The sequence below is a fragment of the Nelumbo lutea genome, chromosome 5, assembly GCF_056320005.1.
Source record: "Nelumbo lutea isolate HS-2025 chromosome 5, American lotus-T2T, whole genome shotgun sequence".
In the NCBI taxonomy this organism is placed as follows: domain Eukaryota; kingdom Viridiplantae; phylum Streptophyta; class Magnoliopsida; order Proteales; family Nelumbonaceae; genus Nelumbo; species Nelumbo lutea.
In genome coordinates, this window is record NC_142688.1 from 45007038 (window position 1) to 45013064 (window position 6027).

At 38.9% G+C, this 6027-nt stretch overlaps 1 long non-coding RNA gene and 1 pseudogene across 2 annotated transcripts; one reads left to right on the forward strand and one right to left on the reverse strand.

Annotated features, from left to right (window-relative positions):
• The first annotated feature begins 911 nt into the window (after positions 1-911).
• On the forward strand, positions 912-1850 carry LOC148852102 (glycosyltransferase BC10-like; annotated as a pseudogene). Its single transcript, XR_016099418.1, has 2 exons — positions 912-977; positions 1052-1850. The product of XR_016099418.1 is annotated as a glycosyltransferase BC10-like (transcript).
• Positions 1851-2346: 496 nt separating this feature from the next.
• On the reverse strand, positions 2347-4743 carry LOC148852103 (uncharacterized). The gene is made up of 3 exons (XR_016099662.1): positions 4604-4743; positions 2892-2949; positions 2347-2821 (listed from the first exon to the last, which is right to left on the reverse strand). It is a non-coding gene; the product is annotated as an uncharacterized LOC148852103 (long non-coding RNA).
• Between the last annotated feature and the right edge of the window lie 1284 nt (positions 4744-6027).

The window sequence follows — 6027 nt, forward strand, 5'->3', positions numbered from 1 at the left end:
TTTTTAAAATTTAGCTGATTAATGCGAAATTTAATTTCATTTAGATAATTAACAATAAAATACACAATTTTGAAATTTGTTTTTATTCAATAAATTAAATAATTGTTAGTATTATAAAATTATTGAAAATAAAATAAATGACAGTTTATGATCATTTTGAATAATTACAATAATTATCAATAGCATAAAAATTGTTTTTCTCAAATTTATTTGTTTTATGATAATTTTAGTAATTATATTTAATAATATTTATTAAAAATACCAAATTCATGTAATCTAGATTAATTATTTATCTATTTAACTTAGTTGGATCTTAATTAATTACAATTCTACAATGACTAAACACCAACCTACAAAATGATATTTAGACTTGGATAGAGATAGCAATTTTCCCCATCTCCATTGGATACCCCAAGTTCAAATCTACGCCCCACCCGATTTTTTCCCACAAATGCCTCACACGCTCACCATCCGCCATCTGTCCCTTCACACGAGAGATGCTAAATAACACATGCGGGACTAACGGACGTTAACCCCTTCCATTACCCTCCAAAAGTCACATTTACGAGCTCAAACCCTTCATTCGACAACTCTAGGTTAGGGTATCTCCAAAACCCTCTTCTCCCTCCCCTCCCTCTCGAGTGCCTGACCCTAACTGCTTCTCCCTTGCCAGAGCATCTTCTCATTCGGCACTGGCACCTATAACGACAACTGGTGGTACTCTCCAGCCCATCTTTTCACCTCATTTTTTTATTTTTTTATTTTTTCTGATATTTTCATTTTTCAGATATCAGAGAAACCGGCGGCAGAATCATCTTTTCCTTCTCCGGCACCGGAACCTAAAACGACAACCGGCGGTACTCTCCATCCCACCTTTCACCTCATTGTTTATTTTTTCTTCTTTTTTCCTGATGTTTTCATTTTCCAGATATCAAAGAAACCGGTCTCCTTCTCTGGCATTGGCACCAAGATCCCCGGTACGAAACCAACCCCCTTTAAGGTATTCATCGCCACATTTTGATGTTATCACTTAACGAGAATTTTTTTTTAGGCACCAAATTCTTGGTTTTTCCCACTTGATCACCACATTTTCAGACAGCAAATTCTATCAGAGACATGCATTCCCCTCTTCGACTTCTCCACAGTCTACAATTACCCCATTGGGTCTACCAAATCCTTCGTAGAGGCTTAAGATGAGCCAGGCCCAGTCGGTCGTGGCCGATACAGCCTCTGCATGAAGCCACATATCAAGCTTAGTCAATGGCGAAAGGGTGCTCAGTGGTTCGAGATGGACCGAGACCTGGCCACCAAGGTAGCCTCTGGCCGAAACTATTTCTCTCTATTTGGGAGATACTGTAAGCCTTCGTGTTACTCAGATCAGCACTACATACCAATATTTGTGAGCTTGAAGTTCTGGGAGAAGAACTCGAACCGAAGCTTGACTTGGGTCGACTGGTCAAGAGGAGGACCACACCCTACCAGATTTATGATAACAGATGTGACTGTAGAGCTTTTAGAGAGGATGAGGAGTGGAAGAACTTGTGAGTACAATGGCAAAATTGCCAATGTTTGCTCTCTGTTTGGGAGAAAGTTCTAGCCTAATACCTTGGATAGGTTATTGAGGTTTTGCACCAAAAGTAATGAGGTTCAATTGATCATAATAGTCTATAGACCATACATGGACAATGGTTCGACCTTAGCTATTACTTAGGGCAGAAGAAAAGCAAATGCCCTTGATTTTTTTTTCTTTTATCTTAATTTTCTTTTCATTTGTTAAGGGCTTCAAGTAAGTCCCTAGGGATTTAAACCCTACTGAATAACAGGGTTCTTCACAATTTTGAGGGGTCCTGACGATTATGATATGTGGATCAGTCCCACCTGTGAATATAAAAGGAATGGCGACCATACAAATTGTTTAATTTTTTCTATAATAAGAGTTCCTTCTGGTCCTAACTGTTAAGCAGCTGCATTGTAATTTCTTGGAATATTAATAAACGGATTCTTCATCTGTCAGTATTTTCAATTCTGTTTTTCCAATATTTCTTAATGCTTCATTTATTGGGTACATAGGAATTAAGGACGATTGAAACTGGGGAGTCCCAAAATGTTACAGGCCTTTCACCCCATCAAGGACTTCCAATTTTCATAGTTAATAGGGAATCGTGTTTTGCTCAAATAAGTGAGAAAAAGAAAGTTATGGTAAATTCCTTAATAATTGTAGAAAATGTCTCAAAAATTTTCTCACAAAGTTCCCTCATTTTTATTTATTTTCCAATGTATCAAAAAACAGTGCCAATTCTTAACCCAACCTGCCCATTTAGTAGATCACAATGGATGCTTAATGAGTTGATGGATTAAAGATCAATCCAGGCCCCTAAAACTTGTCATTCTGTGAATAAAGGAACCTTCTCAAGTCTGAGTAAACTAGACAATAGAAGGTTCTGAGGCCCCTAAAACTTGGCATTTGTTCCATGTTTTAAGGGGGACCAGAATCTACCCAATACAATTAAAATAATGATTCCATGGAAAATCACCATGATGTTACTAAACATAATTTTCCTTCCAAGAGTAGGCACTGTCACTTCTACTAGTAAAGTGACTTTGATTTGTGGTCGGTGGGCAAGGCAAACGCGAAACGCCTCTCTCGATAGCGCATCACATCAAGTCATCAACCAGATTTATCGACCTGTTTTTACTCTATAAATCGCGCATTCACTTTTCTTCTGCGCAAGCTTTTGAACAGAAGGCTTGCCCTTAATGTTAGCCAAATGGAATAAAGAAAGGTGCCGGTGCCGGAGAAGGAGACCGGTTTCTCTGATATCTGGAAAATAAAAATATCAAAAAAAAGAGGAAAAAATAAACAATGAGATGAAAGGTGGGATTGAGAATACCGCCGGTTGTCTTTGTAGGTGCCAGCGCAAAAGGAGAAGATGACTGCCGCCGATTTTTCTAATATATAGAAAACGAAAATATCAGAAAAAAAAATAAAAAAATGAGGTGAAAAGATGGGCTGAAGGGTACCGCCGGTTGTCGTTGTAAGTGCCGAAGCCGGAGAAAGAGAAGATGCTCTGGCGTTGTAAGTACAAAGACAACCGGCCGTATCCCTGCCTTCAACTAGCTATTGTTATATATATATATATTACAAAAATTGATTTATTAAGGCATTCCTATATTTTCATGTATTTTTTTCAAATAGATTATAAAGACCCTCCTTATTATGAGATCATTGACAATTACCCCCTTAAAATTTTCATTTGCAAAAAGACCCATTGAACTTTCATGTTACTTGTTATTCTCCCTGCTTTTCTAATATCAGCTCCCACATAAACCGTAGGACAATCAACGTCAGATTAGACAATAGTGTGCTATCAAAACATTGTGACGTGTGCCTATTAGGTTTCGATTTTTCTATGATTTTTTTTATTCTTATTTTCATTTTTTTTTTGTGGAACAAGAAAATTTTAATTTTCACTTTATTTCTATTTATGGAGTAACACCCTTTCTTAGAGGAATCAAGATTTGCTCCTAACTAGAAGTGTAATTTGGGCAGACCCAACTTGAGCCTAGACTGACCCAAACCAAAATTTTATATAAGTTGGGATTGGATTTTCGGTAGTCAAATTATACTTAGACCTAAAAATTCAAGCTTTTTAAATTTTTTTAAGGGTAAATTTCTTAAACTATTCTTAATGTTTAGCTAATTGACTAAGTCTACCCTTATTATTTACATGTTATCAGAGTACCCGAGTTTTTGGATAATTGATTAGCTCTACTCCCACTATTAGTGTTTATTAATGTTCTACCAAAATCTATACACATGTGACACGAGTGACACCATGTGTCTTATGAATTTTTTTAATATTACCCTCCATCCTCTTCTGTAAGCCAGGTAAAAATCACTGTCCTCTTCCGTTAAAACCCTATTTTACAAGGCATCAATGGCCGCCCCTGTTTCAATTTTCTTCTCCCGCTGGCACAGCATCCACTACAATTTACATTGGTGTATCAAAAGGGTGGATCCCCTATTTTACGAAACATCAACGGCCGCCAATGTTTCAGTTTTGTTCTCCAACATCAACGGCCGCCAATGTTTCAGTTTTGTTCTCCAACCGACGCACCACTTATGGTGTGTCAAACGACTCCTGATCTCCTACCCACGAGACGGCCATTCACATGCCACTTCCCAAACACCTCGCACCTCTCCACCCGTTCCTAACCTTCACATGCCACCAGAGTTGCACATGACCAATCACCATAATTCAGAAATTCAGAATTCAGAACTGAGGCGTTTAAGAGTACGTCCGCAAAGTCAAAGAAACCTCTTTCTTTTTGTTGCGAAAAATAATTAAATCTGAAATTGGAAATCAACAAGCTTGAAACGTTAGAAATGGAGGCTCAGAGTTTGAAACCCATTTATCAAACTCACTCCCATTGAAAACCTTCAGGCTAAAGGAAACCATCAAAACCCAAATGAGAACCTAATTCGTTACAAAAACTCATCACCCCTAGTTTAATCGGAAGAAACAATAATCAGAAATCAAATCCATTGGAACCCATCACAATAAGAACAAATTGAATTGCAACCATAGATAAAGAATCTCACCCGTAGCGCAAGGTCTCGTCAATATCTAAAACCTAGACGTCCTTCCCATCCCCAACCAACTGGACACTCCTCGCATAAGCAATTGCCTCCTTTGAGACGCTTTCAAGATCAACAAAGTAACCCTTGTCCGTCATGTATTCCTTCACATAACTCGCGCACACTAAGGCGATTGTCTTCCATGGGTTTAAGTTATTAGTTTCAATAGCAAACCTCCAACTCGCATATTGTAACAGTAAAGGTATGGGATGATTAATGGTCTGGGAATGGGGTGAGGATTGAATTTCTCGTGACCAGAGACAATTGACCAGAGACCCAAGAGGAAAGATATTTATTCTGGCCCTTTGGTTTTCGCAATCTGGTGAGAGAGGTGGCTCGGAGCTTATTTTGCCTTGACATCTGGCCTGGAAACTTGACGAGTGAAGAAACAGTAAAGCTACGTATTCTTTCCTTGGGAGTTGGCAGAGGAGAAAAAGATGAGGAAAGAAACAATAGTATTAATGTTAACTCGATTAAAGGAGTTGGCCCCATGACTCCCACAACGTACTCCTCCTTCATCTCCGTGGATGACATTCAAATATTCCATATGATCTTCTAATAAATCCGTGTGAAGGCTGGGAACGAAGGCTCGAACCCGCCTCCATCACTCTCATTTTGACTGTTGTAGCTGTAACTTTCAGATCAGTCTGTGCCCGAACAGAAAGAGAAAGTGAGGCAGATCAAAAGGACAGTGAATAGAGAGAGAAAAGCGGAGGGAGATCGAAGAGTTATTCTCCACAGAAACCAGCTTGTGCCTAAACAGAGAGAGGAAGTGAGGGAGATCGAAGGACGCTGAACAAAGAGAAAATCGGAGATCTTGAACAATGTTTTCATCTCTCCTTTCAATTATTGTTTTACTCTCTCTGCTTAACTTAGATCCTACTGCGCTTTTGTTTCTCATCCTCTACCGCAGCCCATTTCGCCTCCGTTGAACACAATACCTCTATTTGATGCTCTCTCACTTCTGGCATTCAAATCTAAAGCCCGATGTCGATAATATGCTCCCGTTTCCAGTCAAGAAGAGAGAGTAAAGGCTGGGAATAGAGGCTTGAACCTGCCTCTGTCACTCTCATTTTGACTGTTATAGCTATAACTTTCAGATCAGCTTGTACCTAAACAAAGAAAGAAAGCGAGGGAGATCAAAGGACATTGAACAGAAAGAGAAAAGTTGGAGGGAGATCAAAGGGTTATTCCCCACAAAAACCAGCTTAAGCAACAGAGAGAAAATTAGAGATCTTGAACAATGTTTTCATATCTCCTTTCGATTATTGTTTTATTCGGAATCGGAATGGACCATTCTGCTTCCAGATGTTTTGTCGACCGGAATGTGCAGAATGTGATTCCCCCATACGAGGGAATAGACATTCCCGACACCCTCCCCCGGAATG